The 24,601-nt window shown below is 45.4% G+C and overlaps 1 protein-coding gene and 2 long non-coding RNA genes across 3 annotated transcripts in view; 1 reads left to right on the top strand and 2 right to left on the bottom strand.

The window, feature by feature from the left end:
- Nucleotides 1-6,583: 6,583 nt before the first annotated feature.
- Nucleotides 6,584-13,418, bottom strand: LOC120867777. Its single transcript, XR_005722001.1, has 3 exons — nucleotides 12,646-13,418; nucleotides 12,120-12,276; nucleotides 6,584-6,967 (listed from the first exon to the last, which is right to left on the bottom strand). It is a non-coding gene; the product is annotated as an uncharacterized LOC120867777 (long non-coding RNA).
- TRAK1 (trafficking kinesin protein 1) overlaps nucleotides 11,388-24,601 on the top strand; it is a 156,300-nt gene continuing 143,086 nt past the window's right edge. The window contains exon 1 of the mRNA XM_040246060.1: nucleotides 11,388-11,802. The gene's annotated coding sequence lies outside the window, so the exon portion shown is untranslated. The remainder of the gene's footprint in view (nucleotides 11,803-24,601) is intronic.
- LOC120867786 lies at nucleotides 19,732-21,778 on the bottom strand. The gene is made up of 2 exons (XR_005722013.1): nucleotides 20,944-21,778; nucleotides 19,732-20,614 (listed from the first exon to the last, which is right to left on the bottom strand). It is a non-coding gene; the product is annotated as an uncharacterized LOC120867786 (long non-coding RNA).

The following is a 24,601-nucleotide window of genomic DNA, read 5'->3' as shown; positions in this document are numbered from 1 at the left end:
CGTGGGATGAGGTGGCTTTTGTGTCCTGTCCCATGGGGTGATTTAAGTAAAATGAAAGGAATGAGCACTTTGTTCCCATTCCTGAAAGTCCTTCTTTGTCTACTCAGCTAACAGATAGGCTTGCATCTTCCTTTAAGAGGCCGCTGGTGCATCCTCCATTTAATTGGTTCACGTGGGGTGGGCTTGGGAGGAATAAAGTATGCTGTGTCTCCTCACTTTATTCCGTCAGCTAAAACAGCTTCGTGTTTGCCAAGTTATTATACCCTATATGGAGTTTGTTTCTTATTGGTTTTTTTTTTTTTTTATCCCTGGGGTCCAGTCAAAGAAACAGGAATCTATTCATACTGATCAACTGCTTTATTCTGCTAAAGGCGATAAATTTAGTAACACCAGGAGAAGAATGTTCTACTTGATAGAGCTGAGCAGGGCCAGATAGTTACTTTTGTTCTCAGAGTCCTTGTAGTTCAGAAACAGCTGACCCTATCTCTCCTTACCGCTCTCCTATTGTGACATAATCACAGCATGTCTAGAGAATTTTCTCTGAGGCTCTTTGCCTTGATGGCTTCCAGTAGAGTCTGTACTGAGCATAAACACTGACTAATATGTGTAATACTCATGGTAGGATAGGTGTTTTCGTTTGGATTCCTCCAAAAGAAGACCATAACTATGCAAGCAATTTATTTGGTGATCCCAGGAGACAGAGGGCTTCCCCAGTGACTCAGCGGTAAAAAATCCACCTGCAGTGCAGAAGACTCGGGTTCGATCCCTGAGCAGGAAGATCCCCTGGAGTGGGAAATGGCAACCCACTCTGGTATTCTTACCTGGGAAAATCCTATGGACAGAGGAGCTTGGCAGGCTATACTCCATGGGGTCACAAAGAGATGGACACGACTTAGTGACTAAACACCAACAAGGAAACACAGGCAGGAGAGCGGTGAGACAGGAAGGAAGATGGCCAGTGACAAATGTTTAATCAAGCAAAAATAACTGGAACTTAATCACAAGTTCTTCCCTTGTGGCTCAGCTGGTAAAGAATCTGCCTGCAATGCAGGAGACCTGGGTTTGATCCCTGGGTTGGGAAAATACCCTGGAGAAGGGAAAGGCTACCCATTCTAGTACTCTGGCCTAGAGAATTCCATGGACTGTATAATCCATGGAGTCGCAAAGAGCTGGACACAACTGAACAACTTTCACTTTCACAGTCACATGAAGGGAGTCTGGCAGCCAGCATAAAACATACATTGCCCTAAGGGACAGAGGAACTTCTGGTACAAAGTCATCGATTCCCCAGAAATTTAAGGCTGCTGCACTAAGCAGAGCAGGCTTCAGTGACCAGGAGAGGCTGTCAGTGAGAGAGATGCAGGGCTGGCAGCTGGCACGGGCTGCATTCAACTACAGGGCCATAGGAGATGTGGATGGAGTAGCCCTCACAATAGGTTTTGCTCAACGCTTATTAACACATGTCAGAACCTGGTATGATGGCATGACAATGCCTTGCACCTTACCAGACCATATGTACTGGTATCTCTCATTAGTAACAGACTGTAACCCTAAGTCCTTACAGTCATGTGACCCAACTGAGCCAATCATGTAACGTCATACATGCTGGCGAATAATAAAATATAGTAAAGCCGTAAGCTTATAGTTTTTACTGATAAAGCACATTTTCTTGATAATTTTCAAAATAACACAAAATAAATGGAGCAAAATAATATAGTCTGTATGTGTCTGTTTCCCAGACCCCTTTAGGCAGAAAATGCTAGCTGAGCACAAAAATCTGTTTTCCCATTCTTGGTTGTCCAGCTAGCCTATATTTCCCAGCCTCCCTTGCAGTTAAGTGTGGCCATATCACTAGGACCTCTGGTCAGTAGAATTTGAGTGGAAGTGATATGTGTGTCCCCACCAGGCCTGATTCATAAAACCTCCTCCGTGCTGTTTACCGCAGCCCCTAATTGAGATGGCCAGGCCCAGGGTGACCCAAGATGGCAGAGTCAAAATCAGCCCAAGTTCTTTTGTAAGTGGGTGAAACAATTTGGAATTACTCTAGGCTGTTACTTCAGCAAACAATAAGCCATTGTATTCAGCCATTATATCTTAGAGTTGCTGATTACATCACTTTGTTGGTGGTGGTTTAGTCATTAAGTTGTGTCCAACTCTTGCGACCTCGTGGACTGTAGCCCGCCACGCTCCTCTGTCCAAGGGATTCTCCAGGCAAGAATACTGGAGTGGGATTTCCATTTCCTCCTCCAGGGGATCTTTCTGACCCAGGGACTGAACTCAGGTCTCCTGTATTACCACGTGAGCCACCAGGGAAGCCCTTACATCCCTTTAGTCCACTCTTATTAATAAACCCCAACACCTATCCTGGGACTCCCATGGACCCTGGACGAAGAATCCCTTGCTCAGGGGAAAGGAAAAAAAAAAAAACCATATACAGACAATACCAGGAAACAGGCAGCTAGGACAATATTGTTACAGTCACTCAGTCGTGTCCGACTCTTGCCACCCAGGGACTGTAGCCCTCCAGGCTCCTCTGTCCATGGGATTTCCCAGGCAAGAGTACTGGAGTAGGTTGACATTTTCTTCTCCAGGATAATATTGGGACAGTCACTCAGTCGTGTCCGACTCTTGCCACCCATGGACTGCAGCCCACTAGGCTCCTCCCTCCATGGGATTCTCCAGGCAAGAATACTGGAGTGAGTTGCCATTTCCTTCTCCAGTGGATCTTCCTGACCCAGGGTTCAAACCCGGGTCTCCCGCATTGCAGGCAGACACTTTAACATCTGAGCCACGAGGGAAGCCCAGGATAATATATCAGTTCAGTTCAGTTCAGTCCATTTCAGTCGCTCAGTCGTGTCCGACTCTTTTTGACCCCATGAATGGCAGCACGCCAGGCCTCCCTGTCCATCACCATCTCCCAGAGTTCACTCAGACTCACGTCCATCGAGTCCGTGATGCCATCCAGCCATCTTATCCTGGGTCATCCCTTTCTCCTCCTGCCCCCAATCTCTCCCAGCATCAGAGTCTTTTCCAATGAGTTAACTCTTTGCATGAGGTGTCCAAAGTACTGGAGCTTCAGCTTTAGCATCATTCCTTCCAAAGAAATCCCAGAGTTGATCTCCTTTAGAATGGATTGGTTGGATCTCCTTGCAGTCCAAGGGACTCTCAAGAGTCTTCTCCAACACCACAGTTCAAACGCATCAATTCTTTGGTGCTCAGCCTTCTTCACAGTCCAACTCTCACATCCATACATGACCACAGGAAAAACCACAGCCTTGACTAGACGGACTATCTAGGTTGGTCATCACTTTTCTTCCAAAGAGTAAGCATCTCTTAATTTCATGGCTGCAGTCACCATCTGCAGTGCCACACTTTAAATATGCACCAGAAACTCAGAAAGGCATATAAATTTGAAAAGATTTAGACAGGAGCAACTAGAGAATTAAAATAGCAGAGGTAGTTCTCTATCAGGTTAAACTGCGATAAGGAATCTTTAGATTAGAAAGAGGATTGCTGCTGCTGCTGCAGCTAACCGCTTCAGTCGTGTCCGACTCTGTGCGACCCCATAGACGGCAGCCCACCAGGCTCCCCCGTCCCTGGGATTCTCCAGGCAAGAACACTGGAATGGGTTGCCATTTGCTTCTCCTGTGCAAGAAAATGAAAAGTGAAAGTGAAGTCGCTCAGTCGTGTCTGACTCTTAGCGACCCCATGGACTGCGGTCCACCAGGCTCCTCCATCCATGGGATTTTCCAGGCAAGAGTACTGGAGTGAGGTGCCATTGCCTTCTCTGAGAAAGAAGATTAGATGAGCTCAAAGTCCATGCCTGAGGTTTAGCTGGAGTCCACTTTAGAGTCATCCAAGTCTAGAACTTGGAGATAAGAAGTCTTTTTATACCATAATCAGAAAGTAATATGGAATGCTCATTACCCCAAGGATAATAAGGTAGATTGTGAAAACGAACAGGATCTAGCAGGTTTTTGATAGATGTTCAGTTCACAATGGGTTGTGAAAAGGCAGATTAGAATGTTTAGGTCATATTCTCAAGATCTTTTAACTTTGCTGTAAAAAAACAATAATTACTACCTTTTTTAGACCCTAAACAATAAAATGTTGATCTTTGGTTAGATTCTGAAGGCTTGATCATTCAACAAATATTTATTGAGCAATTATTAGTTCTAGACATTGTGCTGAACATAAATCTGGGCATGTCTCTCTCATGAGTCCAGAAAGAGGAAATGAAAATCAACAGTAATAAATACATTTTGTAATATTATAAAATGTGCTATATAAGGAAAAAATAGAGCAGGCAAGGAGACTGGGACACCAGGGGGAAGGAAGTGGCATTATTAAATGAGATGGTTCAAGGAGGCCTCACTGAGAAGGTGAGGGGAAGGGCATTCCAGGCAAAGGGAACAGAGCAAGCGTGCTGAGGCAAGAGTGCCCCTGGCATGTTCTAGGAACAGCAAGGAGACCGTCGTGCCTGTGTGGTGAGTGAGTGAGTTGGCGAAAAGAGGACAAGAAGGTCGGGGGCAGATAGTGTAAGTCTAATGGGCCACTGGGAAGACTTTTGCTTATATTCTGGAGAACTGGGGAGACATTAGACAGCTTTAAGAGAAGAAGGCCATGATATGCCTCCCATTTTCCAGCACATTGGCTCCTGTGTTGACAATGGACTATAGGGGAGATGGGGGCCAGGGGAACAATCAGAAAATTAGGAGGTTCTCATAGGAATCTGGAAGAAATGATGGTGGTTTGGAGGAAGTTGTAGATAGTGACAGTGGTAAGTAGATTCCGGCTTATATTCTGAAAGTAGAAGCAGCAGACTTGCTGACAGATTGGATGTGGGGTTGAGAAAAATCCCACTCTTGGGCATATACCCAGAGAAAACCATAATTCAGAAAGACACATGCAACCCGATGTTCACTGCAGCACTACTTACAATAGCCAAGACATGAAAGCACCTAAATGTCCACCAACAGAAGAAGGAATAAATAAGGTGCATATATATAATGGAATGTTGTTGTTATTTAGTCTCTAAGTCGTGTCTAACTCTTTTGAAATCCCATGGACTGTAGCCCACCAGGCTCCTCTTTCCATGGGATTTCACAGACAAGAATATTGGAGTCAGTTGCCATTTCCTTCTCCAGGGAATTTTCCCACCCAGGGACTGAACCCGAGTCTCCTGCACTGGCAGGCAGATTCTTTACCATACCACTGAACTACCAGGGAAGCCCACAATAGAATATTACTCAGTCATAAAAAGGAATGAATTGGGACATTTATAGAAGCATGGATGGACCTAGAGATTTTCATGCAGAGTGAAGTAAATCAGAAAGAGAAAAATAAATGTCATATATCAATGTGCATATGTGGCATTTAGAAAAGTGGTATAGATGATGTTATTTGCAAAACAGAAATAGAGACACAGACAAAGAGAGCAAACATGTGGACACCAAGGGGGATAGGGGAGGGCTGCTGAATTGGGAGATTGGGATTGGCTATGTACATTCTTGATACTATGTATAAAATAGATAACTACAGCCTACTGTATAGCACAAGAGACTGTTCTCAGTGCTCTGTGGTAGCCTAAATGGGAAGGAAATCCCCAAATGAGGGGATATATGTATACATACAGCTGATTCACTTTGCTGTGTGGTAGAAACTAACACAACACTACAAAGCAAGTGTACTCTGATAAAAATTAATTAAAAATATAAAGATCATCATTGCAAAAAAATAGAGAAAAGATAAAAACAATTACAAAGTTTTTGGCCTGAGCCTCTGAAATCTGGGTGCCTGGAAGAGTAGAAACTGGGGAAATACCAGCAGTTCAGGTTAGGACATAGAAGGTTGAAATGTCTATTAGACATCCAAATGGCAGTGTCAAGTAGGAAGTTTGTTGATGAGTCTGGAGTTCAGGAGGGAAAGTCAAGGCCAAAAGTATCAATTTGGAAGTTATCCATGCAAAGATGGTGTTTAAAATCTCAAGATTAATATCAGATGCAATAAAGAGATTTTTGGTATTAATCCATGTTTTTTCCCTTCTGAGGAATCTGTGAGCAATGGGTCAGCATTATAAACATAAAGGCTACATGTCTTAATTATAAGATTACTTTCCCACCCCAATCCTCACCTCTCTATCCTTCCCATCTTCCAAGACTGAGTGATTCTACTTTATTTGCAGGAGAACCAAAGCAATGTACTTAATTAGTCATATGAGGCCAGAAGCCTGGATTGGATTCTGACCTTGTCCATAGTATGTGACTTTGGGTAAGTTAATTAACTTATCTGATGCTCAGTTTTCTTATCTATAAACTTTAGATATTAATAGCTATCCCACAGAGTTGCTGGGAGGATTCACTGAGCTGTTATAATTAAAGCACTTAGTACTGTGCTTGGCACATATATGTGCTCAATAAATGTTAGATTAAAACCCTAGGATAAGACATTCAGTGATAACGTGAGAGTGGGTATAATGTAGTTGGACTTTTGCTCTTGGTCTAGAATGGTAGCAGGTTCAAGTTCTTTTCTTGGAAGATGTATGTGTGGGAGGTGGTTATAGATGAGTACCCCCACAATCATTTAGGGTGCTCCATGTCAGTTTAAGCTTTATTTGTAATAATTGACCTATTTCCTATATATCTATGAAATGAATAGAAAACATTTTTTCCTTTTTTTTAAAAAAAATAGTAACTGTAAGATTGTCTGAGACATACTGATTTTAATGAACCTTCAGTTATGCAAACCTACCCTCTACTAGTTCAGTTTTGGGGGGGGCCTACGTATGTTACAGTGGGGTGTCGGCACATCACTGAAGTGTGACTGGCGGGCAGCAGAGGTGATGGAGACAGATGCCGTGGAAGCCATGCCTCCCTGGCTGGCCCTGAAGTGGTCTGGTCCTCTTTATACCTTCCAAAGCCAAGAGACCTTCATGGTTGTCCACTTGAGTCCCTCTTCCATACAGCAGCTGGGGGGAGGAAATTTTTAAAAATCTACACTTGATGACATCACTCGCTTACCTAAAATTCTTTTCTTCTTACCAAAACCATCACAAACCCATGGTCTGGCTCTTCCCTGCGACTCCAGCCATAGAGGGTCTTTGTTGCCTCTGTTTATCTCATGCTGTCCTCTTCCCCTTCGCTTGGTTGGCTCCTATTCTTCCTCTGGATCTCACCTTAAGGGTCACCTCCTTAGACAGGTCCTCCCAGACCAACTATCATAAATATGCATATTACCTACTTCTAGTGCCTGCATCCTTCTCTTCAAAGCATTTGTCACAAGCTAATTGAATATGTGTTCATGAATCATATTGCCTGATTCATCTCCTAGACTGCAATGTCCAATAAGGCCGGGATCATTGGGAGGACTGATGCTGAAGCTGAAATGCCAGTACTTTGGCCACCTCATGCGAAGAGTTGACTCATTGGAAAAGACCCTGATGCTGGGAGGGACTGGGGGCAGGAGGAGAAGGGGACACAGAGGATGAGATGGCTGGATGGCATCACTGACTCAATGAGTTTGAGTGAACTCCGGGAGTTGGTGATGGACAGGGAGGCCTGGCATGCTGCAGTTCATGGGGTCGCAAAGAGTCGGACATGACTGAGCGACTGAACTGAACTGAACTGATACCTGATTTATTCACTATACTGTCACCATATCCAATACCTGGACTATCCATCCAATACCTGGCACAAATAGGCAGATACATATACAAATTGTTGAAAAATGACTTATGCATCTATTTTCTATAATTTATTCTATCCTCAACCTAAGCTAGTATTTCATCCATTCTGTATCTATTGATTAGACATCTATTATGAATTAGCCACTGGTTTGAGTGCTGGGAAAGCAACACTGTGATAAAAGCAGACAAAAATCCCTGCCCTCAGGCTGCTTTTTTGCTGGTATGTCAGGCATCATTTTACATATGTATGTCCTGGGTCATACGTGCTTGGTTTACTTTTTTGCTCAGCATCCACTTGACCAATGGGAGGCAGGAACTGGTGGATAGATGCGCCCTCCTTTTGTCTTGCATTCTTTGCAGTTCCTCCGAGGGCCACTACAGTGGGACTGAGCTCAGTTGATCATAGTGGTTACCAGTTAGACCAAGCATTCTTGGATGGGCTTTCTCTCCTTCCCTCTTCTGTGTGGTCCTGATTCCTTTTCCCACCTCTATTCCATGGGATCACTCCCCTCAAGCCCTTCTCTAACACTGCTTTTGAGGAGAACCTGACCCAACAAAGCTAGTATCTTAATTCTTTGGTCAGGTCATTTCCTATATTTCCATCCTGGGTCCCTTGTTATATTTTGGGTTCCTAAAGGCCTAGGATCAGATATTTTTTGTTTGTTTGTTTGTTTGTATGCCTTTTCCCACAGTAACTAATTCAGAGCCTGACAAATATCTATAAACATGTTTTGATTTTGCTTTTGATTCGATTTGACAAAAGGAAAGAATAGTGACTTTCCATGACCCAAGGGAGGCCAGAGTCACTTCTGGTGCAGACACCTCTGCCTGATATTGAGGCTGGGACCTGCCAGGGCAATGACTATTTTCTCTTCCATGTATCCATCCTGCCTCCTTCCCAGGGCCCTGCACTCTTGACTTGTAGCAGCAGCAGGCTACCAGCAACTTCAAGTAGCTAGGGCCCTTAGCTGGGGACAGTGGGGGTGGGGGGCTGACTCTCTCCAGGGGTTCCATCTGCCACCTGCTTCCTCCAAGCTGTGAGTGTAAGAGGGAGACTGGCCCCTCCTCCTCAGGAGCGGAATCCACACGTCTGTCATCTGGTGCTGGGAACCAACCGTCAGGACCCTGCTCCCACAAGGCCACAGGCAAGGGCTCAAAATGGCTGAATGAATGACTTCAAAATTCTGTACCAACCTTGTCTCTCTCTTATGGATATAGAGAGTGACAGGCAGCTGGTAAAGGTGCAAAGAGCACTGGACATATTTCAGCAGACAAGAGTTGTAGTTACGGGTCTACCACTAATTTCATGCTCCTCTGCTCTTGTACCACGTTTTTGCCCACAGTTTCCTGAAAATGAGAAGGTTGGACTAGATGATCTCAAAGATCCCCCAGCTCTTGGATTCTTAAATTGCAGAACTGGAAGGAACCTGATCTGTCAGTTATACTTCACATAGTCTTTTTGTCCTTAAAAAAAAAACCTCGCTATTGGTAACAGCTCCATGTCGGCTCTAAACCCACTAGGAGCTCCGCACATTTGCTCTTTGAACTCCCAGGCAGCCATAACCTGGCACATACATGATCTTTTTTTTTGGGGGGGTAACTGAAAAAAATTCTTTTTTCGACTGTGCTGAGTGGCTTGTGGGGATCTCAGTTCCCCAACCAGTGACTGAACCCAGGCCATGGCAATGAAAGCCCACAATCCTAACCATGAGGCCAACAGGGAACTCCTTGTAATTGAAATTTTTAATGAGATAATTGTAGATTCACGTTCAGTCATAAGAAATAGTACCCTTTGCCTAATTTCCCCAATGATAACATTTGGAAAACTTTAATATGGTATCACAACTATGATATTGACATTCATACAGTCCACCTGTCTTCCTCAGTTTCCCTAGTTTTACTTGTACTTATGTATGTGTGTGTGAGTTCTACATAAATTTTATCACCTATTCTAAAGCCACAAGTCCTAAAACCACCAGGATCCCTTGGGTTGTCTTTTTATGTCCACTTCTTGCCTTCTTCCCATCTCACCTCATCCCCCACGTGATGGCTTTTCAAAATCTTTTTATTTGAAAATAATTTCAAACTTACAGAAACGTTCGAGTACACCCTGAACCCAGATTCACTGATGGTTAAATTTTTGCCCATTTACTTTAGCATTTTTTTCTATCAACAGTTTTTTTTGTGTGAATCATTTGAAGATAAATTTCATACAGAGTGCGTCTTTACCCCTACGCAATACTTCAGAGTGTATTTCTAAGAAGAGGGATATCCTTGTACACGACCATAATACAGTATCAACAGCAGCACATTTAACATTGAGTCACTACTTTACTATCAGGATTCCAATTTTGTCCATTGGAATGTTCTTTATAGCATCTCCCCTCCCCCAAACATCCAGTCTAGGACCAGGTATCACATTTAGTTGTCAAGACTTTTTAGCACTCTTTAATCTAGAACATTTCCCAAGCTTTCTTTTGCGACATTGACACGTTTGAAGAATACAGTCCCTGCCTCCTTTTAAAATAGATATTCCTCATTTTGGTTTGTCTGGGGTTTCATTATCATTAGATTCAGGTTCTGCATTCTCTCTGGAAATACTGTCTAGGGGATGTGTTCTGAAGAAATGTTATCCGTCTGCTTTCATTGGTGATGTCAGTTTTGATCCTGGTAAAGGTGCTGTCTCCCTGCCCCTTTGTACACTGAATACTTTTCTCTTGCTACTAATAAGCCTAAACCACCTATGGGGGAGACACACTAACCCAGGTAAATATCTGCCCCACAATAAACCACAACCCCCTAGAGCCAGCATCCATGGATGATTCCTGCTTGAACCAATCTACTATACACCATCTCTTCAAGTCCCCTTCCAGTAATGGAAACCAGGTTTTTCTCTGGTTTAGTTTCCTTGGGTCTTCGGATCTGGTCCGAGTCTTCTCCGTGTCCTCCGTGTCCTCCATGACCTTTGGGCAGGGATGAGGCCGCTGCTGTAGACTCAGCAGCCTCAACTAGAAATGAGGTCATGCGTGTCGTTCCCCGTTAAACTGTCCACTGGTGATTTGCATAATAGAGTAGCCTGTGTGCACTTACTTCCTGGATCGTTTACTGATCCTCCACACCCCTGTCTCCCTCCCTTACCCTTTGATGGCATTTTGTTCATTCATATTTCCCCCACCTCCTGGCTCTGTCCCATCCCCATTTAAGCCTAAGGATTGCTTTCCTAGGGGACGGCTTGGCCTGCACGAACCGAGCGCCTGGATTTCCCCTGCGTTCACGGCAGTCAGGGTGAGTTTCATCCTCCCCATAGACTGGCCGGACTGACATCGAGAAGTGCTAGAAGTGCTCGGGGCAAAGGCGGTAGTACTAGGAGCGTGGGATACCTTTCCCGATCCAGGTATTTTCGCCGGGACTTCTCCAGGCCAGACGCCGGTATAGGCGCAGGAGCCGGCCACCTGCCGGAGAGGTTAGAGGGGCGCGGCACCCGGCAGCAGCGGCGCGCTCCGCCCGGCGGGCGTCCTGGAGGTGGCGGCGCGGGCCTGCAGGCGGGGCGGGGGAAGGGGAGGGCTCGGCGCGCGTCGGGCAGTGACGGCAGCGCGGAGGGGAGGTGCGAAGCGCCCGCCCGCCGAGAGCCATGGCGAGAGGCCGCGCCGCGGCGCCCGCATCAGTGCCCCGGTCCACAGCAGCGCCCCCGCCCGCCTCCCCGGGGCCCACCAGGCCGCCGCCTCCGCGTGCCCCGAGCCTCTGACGGCCGCGCGCTACGAGTGAGGCGCCCCGGGAGAGGGGCCGCGCGCGGGAGGGCGGCGCAGGAGGGAGCGCGGGGGAGCCGGAGCGCCCCGACGAACCCCGCGTCCCAGAACCCCGGACCCGGAGCCCGGGAGCGCCGAGCCGGTGGGAGGGCAGCCGAAAGAGGAGGAGGCGCCCCAGCCGAGCCTGCCGCGTGCGCCCCGGTGCCTCCCGGCAGGCTGCTGTGGAGGGAACCGGAGCCGCCGGGCGGCAGGGACTGGGCCGAGGACAACGAAGAGAAGGCGGCCAGGAGAGCCGATCGCTTGGGCAGCCCAGCGCCGGAGGCCCCCGGGATCGCGCCTGCTCCGGGGCCGCGCTCGGTGCGCCTCTCGAGGGTAAGCCCGGGGACCGCTGACCGGTGACTTCAGCGCATCGGGCCCTCGGGGTTGGGAGGGGAAGATGTTTCGGGAGTGTGGGTGCATGCAGTGATAAAGGCGAGAGGCCGGGACCCTGCGGGGGCGGCCCCCTCCGGCATCGGCCGCACCTGCGGGAGGGCCATGGGGCACAGAAAGGTGCCCACAGTGCATCGTGTCGGTCACGCCGCGTGGCCTGGATTCTCGGCTCCGGCGCTTCGAAGTGACAATGAGGCGACCTTCAAAGAGCCCCGAGCTGAGCCAGGCCGGAGCGCGAGCGGCACCCCGTTCCTACTCACCCGCCAAACGAATGTAAACTCCATCTTCTGAGAGTGTTTGGCACGGGGCAAATGACTTTTAGGCCCCCTCTTTTCCATCCCGAGAGTTAACAAGTTCACTTTGTCACTTTTTGGACCCGAGTTTTTCAGTTCTTTTCGAATCTCCAAGGTCAGCCTCCTGCAGTTAAAAGAAACTTAATAAAATATATTGCTTCCTCTTTTGTAAAGTTGTGTTCAGGAAAACACAAATCTAAAGCCGGCTTCCCTGCTTCCCGGATTGTCCTTGGGTCCCCCCTACCCTTTAAGTCTACGTGTTTTAGACCCCTTCGCTGTGCCTGTTCAGAAACTCAAATCGGCCGTCCACTTTGGGCCCTTTCTAAATATGTCTAGGCCTCTGATTAAAAAATATTTTTCCCCCATATGCCTCACTAGAACTTTGTTTCAAGCAAATGGGTGAATGTTGTCAGTGTCTGCGGTTGGGTAGGCAGAATGGGTACCTTTTCCAGTGGAGCATCTTTTGGTTATGGGGTAGGGTGGAGATACACACCCCAGGCAAACAAGCTAGGAACAGTGTCCTTTCCGGTTCCCAACTGCAAGAGAAGCAGAGAGGAGGGTGCCAGACTGAGCGGTGGGGGCTCTGGGCTGTCTGCACCAGGGAGGGTGTCCCAAGCTCTGGTGGACGATGACAGGTCAGCTGGCAGGTTCAGAGTTGGACCTGGAGTGACAGATGGCTCCTGCCTCTTGGTTTGGAAAGATCACGTGTGTGTGCCCTTCGATCTCTGGCCCCATCTTTATCACAGAGGTGCCCGGACAGTTGTGCACCGAGCCACCTGGAACACTGACCCAGGCTTGGGGACGATGCTGAGCTGGGTAGAAAGTGCATGCCCATGGGCAGCAGGTTAGACCAGAGCTGGGTTTCAGCTTGGTCCCAGCACCAACCGTTTCCTGTTTAATGCCCCAGGGACCTGTGGGATTTGGTTTCTCACCCCCAGCTCTCCGTGGAGGGTGTCTCCACACTAGCTGTGTTGCTCATAATCCTTCTCTCTGGTGTGTTAGAGAAGGACTTGAAGGGGGGAACCTGGATTCAGATTACAGCTCCTCTCTTTGCTGGCTATGTGACCTTGGGTGCTTATTTAACCTCTTTGACCAGGCTCTCTCCCCTCTTCAGGATTGTGAGCCCCCCACCCCCTGCAGAACAAACAAACTTCCCTGGACTGTTGTAAAGATGAAAGAGTGCTGTGAATGAAAGTGTCTGTAAAAGTTTGAATGACCTGGGAGGGTTTTCAGGTCTTCTTCCAACATGACTAGATTTGTGACTTGCTAAGACTGTTTTTGAGCCCTAATGGGTATGAGATAGCAAACATAATGGAAGTTATTTTCCTTCTTATAGGTTTATTGGGAGGGTTGAATCAGATTTTGTAAAAGGACTTTGAAAATAAAACAGCATTGCTCACACTGAGAGGAGTTTCTAAACTTTGTTTCCAGACTAGCAGCATTTTACTGTTTGCCATGTGATGTGGACTTTCTTCTGAGCTCCTATCCCTGACCTTGCACATAGTAGGTCTCTGTAATTGTTCGATGAGGCTGGAATTAACCCTCTGGGTTTCCCTCATGACTGTCTGTTCCCAAGGTGGAGAGCTGACCTTAGGTTTTCTCTGCCCAGCAGCTGTTGGTGTTTTCCTAGACTTGATTATTCTGTTACACCATATAGCCTAGAAAACAGCTGAGAAAGGCAGGCAGGCAGGTGGCTGCTTTTCTGAAAGAGGCACTTCTTTTCTCCTGTCGGGCTCCAGTGGGAAAGGCATTGGAGGGTGAAGAGTTCATTTAAACTTACTGAGGGTTGCTGATATTAAATCAAGTCTTTCACCTGTCTTTCAGTTTAGTAAACTTGAGGATAATGTTAGAACAGCCAGCCTCTTCAAATATATGATCACATGACCTTTGGTTTGACAGTGAACCCTGATCTATTTAATTCACCTCTATTTGATATGTATTTGGATTTCTTTGAGAGGACAAAGGGGTGCTCCTTTTAGGAGATTAAGATGTTAGGGGACGACTATTTCCACCAACGCCAGGGCTCCTGTGGGTTCTTAGATTTTTAACCTGGGTGAGTGTCTGTTGTATACAGAAACACTGTTGAATGGGTCTTCTGGTTCCTCCCCCTCTCTTTTCCCTTCTATTTGAATAAATGTTCCCTAGTTTGACTTGCCTTTTTATTAGGTGTGTCCAAATGGAGGCCACTGCTCTGTTGAAAAGTTCAAAGTTTTAGTGAAGAGACAGAAGTAATCACATATGTGTCAATCTGGGTGCCTCTGAACTACATACAATACCAAATGATGTGCAGCTGGTTAAAGAAAGGATTTGACATGTGTTTTATGAAGGACTGCGTGGCTTCATTATTCATGGAGAAGCATTTTTAATTATGTATTTGTTAATAGTGCACCTGAAATAGAAGAGGGTGAAACACGGTGGAAGGTGAGCTCTTAAAATCTCTGTTTGGGCTTCTGGTCCACTGCTCTAGGAAGGACTGCTCCCAGCCTCGCCTGGGTGATGGTGAGAAGCACTGTAAATCTCTTTGAAGACTAACAGGGGCAGTGACCTCTCAGGCAGCCACTCACAGCCTTGGGAATGTCTTATGGCTTCTGGGTCTCAATAGGAAAAGGATTCTACTGATACTTCTGAAGCCGGACTTTGCCAGGTGGCTCAGTGTTAGAGCATCTAACTGCTGACAGAGGAGACACGGGTTCGCTGTCTGGGTCAGGAAGGTCCCCTGAGAAGAAATGGCAACCTTCATCCAGTATTCTTGCCTGCAGAATCCCATGGCCAGAGGAGCTTGGCAGGCTACAGTCCATAGAGTCCCAAAGAGTCTGAAACTTACCCTCATAGCCCTCAGGGCTGAAGGAACCCTGGAAGGGGAATTGAGGGGCTCAGCCTGAGGCTTCCAGCACTTCCCAGTGAATTTTCAGTGTTACTTCCATTATTCCTTTGATGAAGAATAGAATGCAGAATTCATCTTATTTGTTTTAGTATAAAAAGACTTTAAATTGCTTCCTGGAGTCAAAAAGTGCTCAAAAAGATGCACCTTATTTTCCATGGGGCTTTGAGCGCTCCCTGCAGGGTAAGCATTTGTACCCTAGTTTGATGGTTTCTTTCCCCTTGGCCCTGCTGCATGGTTTGTGGGACTTAACCCACCAGATCAAATCTGTGCCCCTTTCAGTGGAAGTAAGTAATGCTAACTACTGGACCACAAGAGAAGTCCCCAGTGTGGCAGTCTTGGAGCTGAATTATTTCTAGGCTCTTTTCAAGTTGCAGGTTTTATGTTATGCCAGGACATTTAAAAGCAGAAGGTAATCTTCCTAGAGGAAATGGATTTTGTACTGATATCTGAAAAGGATGCTCCATTTTGGGGGGGAAATAGGTGTATGAGTAAATTAAAGAACCGCTAGAATATGAATTGTCTGCATTTGAATGTTAAGGAAGACGCTGCTCTGGGTGTTCAGGGGACTTTGGAAAAAAATGTTTTTAAAATAATTAGTTGAAAATCACTTCAAACACGTGGAGTAAGTTGTTTGTCTTTCTGATGAGTGTTACAGGTGGTCTTCTGCATTGCAGGCTGATTCTTTATACCGACTGAGCCACCAGGGCCGTCCCATCCTCAGCATACCATTCAGAGCTCTCCTCTCTTCATTGTGCTCCTCCTAATGCCTGGGCTTAGTTAGTAGATAGAGTGAATATGTTGACTGAAAAAAATGCCGCTGTCTCCTGGCTTGTGTTTACACAGATTAGCTATTGGTAAATTCTACATTTGATAATGTAGATGCAGGTGTATTTGCAGTTCTTAAAAATAGATACTAGTTAGAATAGGGTATGAGATTTCATTTTTCTCTCTCCAGGTTTGCAGAGAAGAAACATCCATGCATGTGGAGAACTGAAGGACTTAGATAAGATCTCCATCAGTTCCTCTGATGTTCTGGTAAAATCAAAGTCCTTCCAGGCAGTTCTTTATTATCAGCAGCATATGCTCTGGGTGGGCCTGGATTTTTTTTTTTTTTTTATAGTAGTGTTCTGCAAGCTGTCACTTTCACAAAAAGTAGAGGAGGCATGATCGGCTCACCTCCTTTTATTATGGAAGTGAAAGTGAAAGTCACTCAGCCACTCAGGCCCCATGGACTGTACAGAATTCTCCAGACCAGAATACTGGAGTGGGTAGCCTTTCCCTTCTCAAGGGGATCTTCCTAACAGGTCTCCCGCATTGCTGGTGGATTCTTTACCAGCTGAGCCACAAGGGAAGCCCTTTTATTATGGTCCTTAACAAATAGTTTCCAGTTTGAGATGTGGCCAAAGCTAAAATGCCTCTCTAGGGTGCTGGAAATGGTTTGGCTTCACTTGTAGTACTGAATCATGCATTTTAACTAGGAGAAGCAGGTAAGCAGTGAGTGCAGAGACTGTCTTCAAGTTACTGTTTGAGGACCACAGGCGCACTTTTCTTGGGGAGGACAAATTTCTTTGACTTTCAGGAGCATTGATTGTCTTCAGTGTAATGAGAACAGCTGGGAGTGAGTCACTGTAGATGCCTTGGCTAATTATGCCAAAGTGGCTAAGGGTCCAGATTCATGGTGGAGCGAAGTGGTTGTGGCTTGGATGGAGAATGGCAGTGGGAGGAGGGGGATGCTCATGAGAGGGAGATCTTGACTGCTGTTGTTTCCGCCTGATCTTGGTCACTGCTGTCATGGCCCCAGCTGATTGCAGGAGTGTTTAGTTCAGTTCAGTCACTCAGTCGTGTCTGACTCTTTGCGACCCCATGGACTGCAGCACGCTAGGCTTCCCTGTCCTTCACCAACTCCCAGAGCTTGTTCAAACTCATGTCCATCGAGTTGGTGACGCCATCCAAACATCTCATCCTCTGTCATCCCCTTCTGCCTTCGGTCTTGCCCAGCATCAATTCTTTGCATCAGTTGGCCGGAGTATTGGAGCTTCAGCATCAGTCCTTCCAGTGAGCATTCAGGACCGATTTCCTTTATAGTTGACTGGTTTGGTCTCCTTGCAGTGCAGAGGACTCTCAAGAGTCTTCTCCAACACCACAGTTCAAAAGCATCAATTCTTTGGTGCTCAGCTTTCTTTATGGTCCAACTCTCACATCCATACATGACCACTGGAAAGACCATAGCTTTGACTAGATGGATCTTTGTTGGCAAAGTAATGTCTGCTTTTTAATATGCTGTCTAGGTTGCTGCTGCTACTGCTAAGTTGCTTCAGTCGTGTCTGACTCTGTGCGACCCCATAGACGGCAGCCCACTAGGCTCCCCCATCCCTGGGATTCTCTAGGCAAGAATACTGGAGTGGGTTGCAATTTCCTTCTCCTATGCATGAAAGTGAAAAGTGAAAGTGAAGTCGCTCAGTCGTGTCTTACTCTTCGCGACCCTATGGACTGCAGCCTACCAGGCTCCTCTGTCCATGGGATTTTCCAGGCAAGAGTACTGGAGTGGGGTGCCATTGCCTTCTCCTTAGGTTGGTCATAGCTTTTCTTCCAAGGAGCAAGCGTCTTTTAATTTCATGGCTGCAGTCACCATCTGCAGTGATTTTGGAGCCCAAGAAAATAAAGTCTGTTACTGTTTCCATTGTTTCCCCATCTATTTGCCATGAGGTGGTTGGACCGGATGCCATGATTTTAGTTTTTTGAATGTTGAGTTTTAAGCTTTTTCACTCTCCTCTTTCACTTTCATCAAGAGACTCTTCAGTTTCTCTTCGCTTTCTGCCGTAAGGGTGGTGTCATCTGTACCTCTGAGGTTATTTATTGATATTTCTCCCGGCAATCTTGATTCCAGCTTGTGCTTCTTCCATCCTGGGATTTCACATGAACCACTCATGATGTACTTGCAGGAGTGTAAAACCTTATTATTCAACGTGTGGTGGGCCAGCCTGCAGCATCTGAGTTACCTGGGAGCTTGTGAAACCCTCCAAGTGGGAGACCCTGCCCAGATCTGCTAAATCCAAATTTGCTTCGTAAACACATCCTGAGGTGGTGTTACTTGTCAGACATTCCTTCATGGTTGCACAGAGTGTTCTTTTTTAGAAGCACAAGGCCAGATTTCAAGTATGTTGGGAAGAGTAAGTGGCCAGCACAGCCTTGCTCCCTATGTTGCTAGGGAGGATTGGTGCTCCAAGCCGGCAGACTGCTAACCCATTCCCTTCCCAGTGCCCTCCTCTCCCCTTCCTTCATATGTATGCAAGGAGCCCTAAACTTGGAGGACCCAAGAGGAAAGGGACAAACTAGCATTCTAATCAGAAGTGAGGAAAAGCAGCCCAAAACTTAGCCAGTGATTTACCCTCCCTACCCTCACATTGAGAGGTGTTTTGAGCTCTTAAAAATATGCCTGAGTGGTCAATTGGGTCTTCTCTCCAAAACTAGCCAAGCAGTAGAAGGTCCGTGTACCCATCCATCTGTCATACACCTACCCCGTGAAGAGTAAGTCTTCAGTGTTGGGTCATGTGCACTGTGAGCACGGGAGACTTCAAAATGACAGCGTGGGAGCCAGATGGAAGGTAAATGGATCTGACCCCAGGAAGTATAACTTTCTCCACCCTCCCTTCTTCCCTGCTGCTTCCCCAGCAGGTACAGGGCTCTAGGGCTGCCATGCTCCTTTCATAACCTCCTGCGGGGGTGGGAGTGAGTTATCTATCTTTGCCAAATTCTGTTTTTTCCCCAGAGGTGCCCAAGTCCCCCAGTCTGAGAGATGAAGGGAAATCCCTAATGCAATGACCATTTTTTAGCTCTTTAAAAAAACTTTGGTAAAGTAAATGTCACATAAAATTTACCATTTTAGCTGTTTGAAAATGCACAGTTCTGTAGCATTAAGTACATTCATATTGTTGTGCAAATATCATGACCGTCTATCTCCAGAATTTTCATATTTCATCCCAGAGAAGCTCTGTATTGAGTAAGCACTAACTCCCCACCCTCCCACTCCCCTCAGCCGGTGGCAAACACCATTCTACTTTCTGTCTATTCAGTTTGAATATCTAAGAATCTCATATGAATGGAATCATACAGTATTTGTCTTTTTGTATCTGGCTTGTTTCACTTCGCCTGATATCTTCAAGGTTTAGTATGTTATATCACATACCAGAATTTCATTCCTTTTTGAAACTGAATATTATTCCATTGCTATGTATGTAAATATTTTGTTTATCCATTCATCTCTCTTTGGACACTCACGTTGCTTGCATCTTTTGACTGTTGTGAATAACTATGAATGTGGGTGTATAAACAACTGTTTGAGCCCCTTCTTTGAGTATGTATCCAGAAGGGGAATTGCTGGATCCTGTGGTAGTTCTATGTTTAATTTCTGAGGAATCACCATACCATTATTCTCAGTGAGTACAGCGTCCCGTGTTCCCATCAGCAGTGCACAAGGGTTCCAATTTTTCAACATCTGCACTTGTGATTTTCTGTGTTTCTTACAGTTTTAGGCTGTGTGTATTTAATTAAATTAATTATTATTATTTTTGGCCACATAGCATGTGGGATCTTAGTTCGCCAACCAGAGATTGAACCTGAGACCCCTGGATTGGAAGCGCAGAGTCTTAACCACTGAACCACCAGAGAAGTCCAGTTTTCTGTTTTTTTTTTTTTATATTCGCCATCTTACTGGGCACGACATGGTGATTTCAAGTCACTCTTCCTGCATTCTGTTATCCTCCCAGCACTAACCAGGGTCTTTGCCTTGCTTTGATCAGGGAATTCCTGAAAAGTGGTTGATAGTAGGAGCTCTTGCTTCAACCCTTGCTGCTAGTTGCTGTTTAACTCGAGGGGCATCACATTTAATTTATTTAGTGAGTGTAGTGGGATTCAGGTTAATACGGTTTCTAGAAGCTGTTAGTGCTTTAGCGTCTGCGTCTTTATGATCTTTGTTTCTATTCTTCCCTCACGTTTTTTTTATTTTGAATGGAAATTGAAGTGTGTGAGCTGGGGACCAAAGAGGATAAAAATAGACGGGTAGCTCAGTAAGACAGTCCGTTACATTTTGTGATTCTGAATACAGTGTTCCAACAGTTAATTTGGTTTGACTTTGAGTGGTGGGGGGGGTAGGGGTGGTGGTTGGTGGTCTGACATCAACAGAGATCTGGCAGCACAGTTAGAATGTTAAGGGCATTTTTTTCCTAGTTAAAACAAGAGTCCAAAGACATCAGCCTTGCTTACATGGGAGAATTTCAAGCCTGGGAAGAAAATTGGAGGTTTACTTAAAGGGACAGGCAGATTCTTGTCAAGTTATAATGTTGGACCAAAGTTGGAGTTGGTAAGCTTTATGCTGGGGGATTAAAAACATCAACAAACAAATAGAAATCCAAACCTATGATTCTGGAATAGCAGCATAATGATTTAGAGGAAAGATGGGGAGCAGGAAAATGAGCAATTTGTTACATGTATGACTCACTGGCGCTCTGTGAGTGCTACAGCCGGGTGCAGGCTTTCATTGTGGAGAAGAGTCCTATCCAAATGAGTATTTCATTCCAACCTTTATTTAAAAAAAATTTTTTTTTAATTTATTTTTTATTTTACTTTACAATTCTTTATTGGTTTTGCCATACGTTGACATGAATCCACCACGGGTGTACATGCGTTCCCAAACATGAACCCCCCTCCCACCCCCCTCTCCACAACATCTCTCTGGGTCATCCCCGTGTACCAGCCCCAAGCGTGCCGTATCCTGCATCGGACATAGACTGGCAATTCAATTCTTACATGATATTATACGTGTTTCAGTGCTGTTCTCCCAAATCATCTCAACCTCTCCCTCTCCCTCTGAGTCCAAAAGTCCGCTATACACATCTGTGTCATTCCAACCTTTAAATCTAGAATGTTTTAAATAAAATGCTGAGCGCTATGGGGATTATACAGTTCTGCTTTATGGACCTAAGTAGGATGTCGCCTTGTTTTTTTCACTTGTTAAAAAATAAAAACGTCCAGATGTAACAATCTGTCTGGATAAACTAGCATACTATGTTGTTTGTCTATTTTTATGAACACTAGATAGGCATCCAGCACTCTTTTTTTTCTTTTCTTTTTTTGCCATGCCATGCAGCATGCAAGATCTCAGTTCCCCCACCAGGAATCAGACCTATGCCCCCTGCATTGGAAATGGGGAGTCCTAACCACTGGACCACCAAGGAACTCCCTAGCATACTGTTGATGTGTTTGAAGCCATGTCCCCTCCCCGCATCCTTTAAGGTTGGTGCTTTGTCAGGGACAGATATGTTAAACCCAGCAGAGAACTCTTGTTTGTGACAGCTAGTTCCTGAATCATTACCTTATACGATAATCTCATATAGTTATTAAGAAGATCACATAGATTAATAGGTATGCTTGACTCAGTAAGCATTTTGTGTTAGCCATTATTATTGTTGCTATTATCGAACTCCTTATGATCTATTCATCCACAGATACTTCTGGAACACATATCTGTACCATGCCCTAGGGGTATATGCTGGCCTTCATTTCTGTGGTACTAAAAGGGATGGCCCCGGTGACCTAAGGCAGTGATGAGGCTATGGATTTTGTTCAAATGACAGCTTATCTTCCCTCCTTTGGCTTTGAGGAGGAGGGGTTAACTTTGCAAGGATCGCAGAGAAATCCCTTTGGATGTGATATTTGGAAACAAATATCAAGACATTTCAAAGGTCTCTTAAAGGGAGAAGTGTAGTTTGGTGTTAAAATTCTGAGGAAATACCTTTCTATTTGAGAAAATAAGCAGAATATTCTTTCTCCTACCATAGTAGATAAGGAATGACAAGCAAATCTTTGGCAAAATAGACTAAAATGTGGACTAATGCAGTGGATGAAGTTATACTGTACTTGCAAGGTAGGGAAATAGTTTGTATTATTAGATGAAGGACCTACTTTTTATGAAGTACAAGAGGAATGTCATAGCAGCTATTCAGTGTTAACATGAAAGAATTTTGGGTGGACTAAATCTCTTGTTACTAAAAGAGAAATGATACTCATGTGGAAGGGAATAAAGTAAATATTCCTGGGAGTTTGGTCTTCTTATTAGTCAGACCTTTATCATTTATGACATACTGAATTCTCTATTTGGCAAAAGACAGCATCTAGAGAATGATCAGGATAATCAAGTCTCAGAAATTCCCTCACAAACTTAGAAGTTGCAGCAACATTTGTTCACAAGGACGGCAAAGGGATGCAGTTTGTAGACTCTCCTAAGCGAAGGCTGTGGCAGGGCAGGGGTGAGTTAGGGGAGGCGACTGGCTTTCCCTTGGTGAATGTGCCCAGGGCAGTCTGTGGTCCAAGGCCTCATCCACCTCTGGGTTGACTGAGACCTGTGAAACTCTGGCTTTACGCAAGGAGAGAGAGAGGGGACTTCACCTGGGGTTGTAAATGATATTGTGGGTGGAAAGAAGTGGATTCCTTTGAGCGATGTTGGGAGGATGAGCCCTGTTCTCACTTTGAGGAGATGGCGGTAGGGTTAGAGGGGGCAGAGTGAAGGATGGGGCTGAGATTTCCAAATTGTATTAACATCTCTCAGTTATGCAGGGGTGAAGACCTGGAGGATGCTATTGTGAAGGTGCTGTGTGTGATGTGCTTGTGAGATTGGTGGTTTAGTTACCAAGTCGTGTCTGACTCTTGCGACCCCATGGACTGTAGCCCACCAGGCTCCTCTGTCCATGGGATTCTCCAGGCAGGAATACTGGAGTGGGTTGCCATTTCCTTCTCCAGGGGATCTTCCCGACCTGGGGAATGAACCCAGGTCTCCTGTATTGCAGGCAGAGTCTTTACCCCCTGAGCTACGAGGGAAGCTTTCGGAATGGGGGACATCTGGGGCTGATGCTTGGAAGAGACATCTGAGTATGAGCAAAGGGTCTGGTGGCCATCCCTGTGTGGACAGTAATGATACCAAGTGTAGAAGCACTCACACTGGTTGGCCAGGAGACCGGAAGTGCTGGGCGAACGTGTTCTTGTGGCAATAGGTGGGGTTCATGAGTCCTTCTGTGAGAGGCCAAGTAGGCTAAGGGCTAAAATGTCCTTTGTGTTTGTTTACACATAATAGGTGTGCATTTATTTGTAGAGTTGTATCACTCTATGGTTCAGAAGAGATGCTGGCTTAGCCTTGTACTCTTACAGTAACACATCGACTGTAAGAATTCTTCCGGTATTTGTGAACATTTGCAGGTTTCCTTGCCTGACGTCATGGGGGTTTGTGTCACATATTGTTTGTGTCTGTATTTTTATGAATCCCTGAAACAGTAAGCTCTGAGTTAAGAGATTTTTCTGCACTTTGTGATCTTCGTACACCTTACTTGAGATTTTACAGTTTGTGATATTGGAGCTATAGGTTTGTGATAAAATTGGAAGGAATTAGAAATTGCCTGTTTTAGCAGAGATGTTTCTGCAGCCCCATCAGAATGGACAAAATAAGAAATTTGACAATATCAACCACTGGTGAAAACATGGAAGAGCTGGAAGCCTCATGCACCACATTTGAAGAAGAACAAACACTGGGAACCCTGGCCGTATTTACTAAAGCTGAGCATATCCATTGCAAACCAGTGATTCACTTCTCCATGTGCGCGCAACAGAAACCAATATTCTTGACTTAGTTTATAGCAGCTTTGCTAACAATAGCTCCAAAGAAGAAAAACCCCCAAATGTCCATTGACTGTATACACAGATTGGTATGTCCATGTAACTGCATGCTACTCAGCAATATGAAGGAATGAAATACTAATCCATGCAACAAATGGATGAAAGTTACAGGCAAATGTTGAGCCAAAGAGAGACTTTCTGGCTGTCCAGTGGTTAAGACTACACACTTCTGCTGCAGGGGTACCGACTGTCTCCCTGGTTGGGGACCTGAGATCACGCATGCCACTTGGTGAGGCCAAAAAACACAAAACAAAACAACACAATGGAGTCAAAGGGACCAGACACAGAAGTGTACACTGTAGGGTTCCATTTTCAAAAGTAGGCAAGACTATCCTGTAACAGGGGTCTGAAGAGTGGTGGTTACTTTTGAGGAGGTATTGACTGTATAAAATATATATGAGTAAAAATTAATGGAGCCAAATGTATAAGATAATTAAAGGTTCTAGGTGATTTGGCAACTGTTAGATTTTAATGCAACATGATGTAAAATATTTGCTCCATAGAATTTAACTGTGCTCAAACTTGTGGGTTTTATACCATTCCCCATTCCACCCCCACCTTGAAGAACATATACACACATACCCTAGGAGGTGGACCGTCAGGCAGCTGTTGTCCAGTCTGTGAGGCAGTTGGGAAACCTGAGTGTTTATTCTTCTTCGTTGGTACACCCAGGGTATATTGTTACTCTTGTGGGCTTGGACCTGGGCTAAGGTGAAGTCACTGAGGTGCTTGCCTCAGGTAGCACATTTAAGGATGAGGTAGTTGCCAAGAATCTAAGTAATCAAGATCAATATCATTTTAGTGGAGTATTTCTTAAAAAAAAAAAAAAGGTAAAATACTGCAA

The sequence above is a fragment of the Oryx dammah genome, unplaced genomic scaffold, assembly GCF_014754425.2.
Source record: "Oryx dammah isolate SB20612 unplaced genomic scaffold, SCBI_Odam_1.1 HiC_scaffold_9, whole genome shotgun sequence".
Lineage (NCBI taxonomy): Eukaryota > Metazoa > Chordata > Mammalia > Artiodactyla > Bovidae > Oryx > Oryx dammah.
The sequence above is the reverse complement of the archived record's forward strand: the minus strand, read 5'-3'. Positions and strand labels throughout refer to the sequence as shown.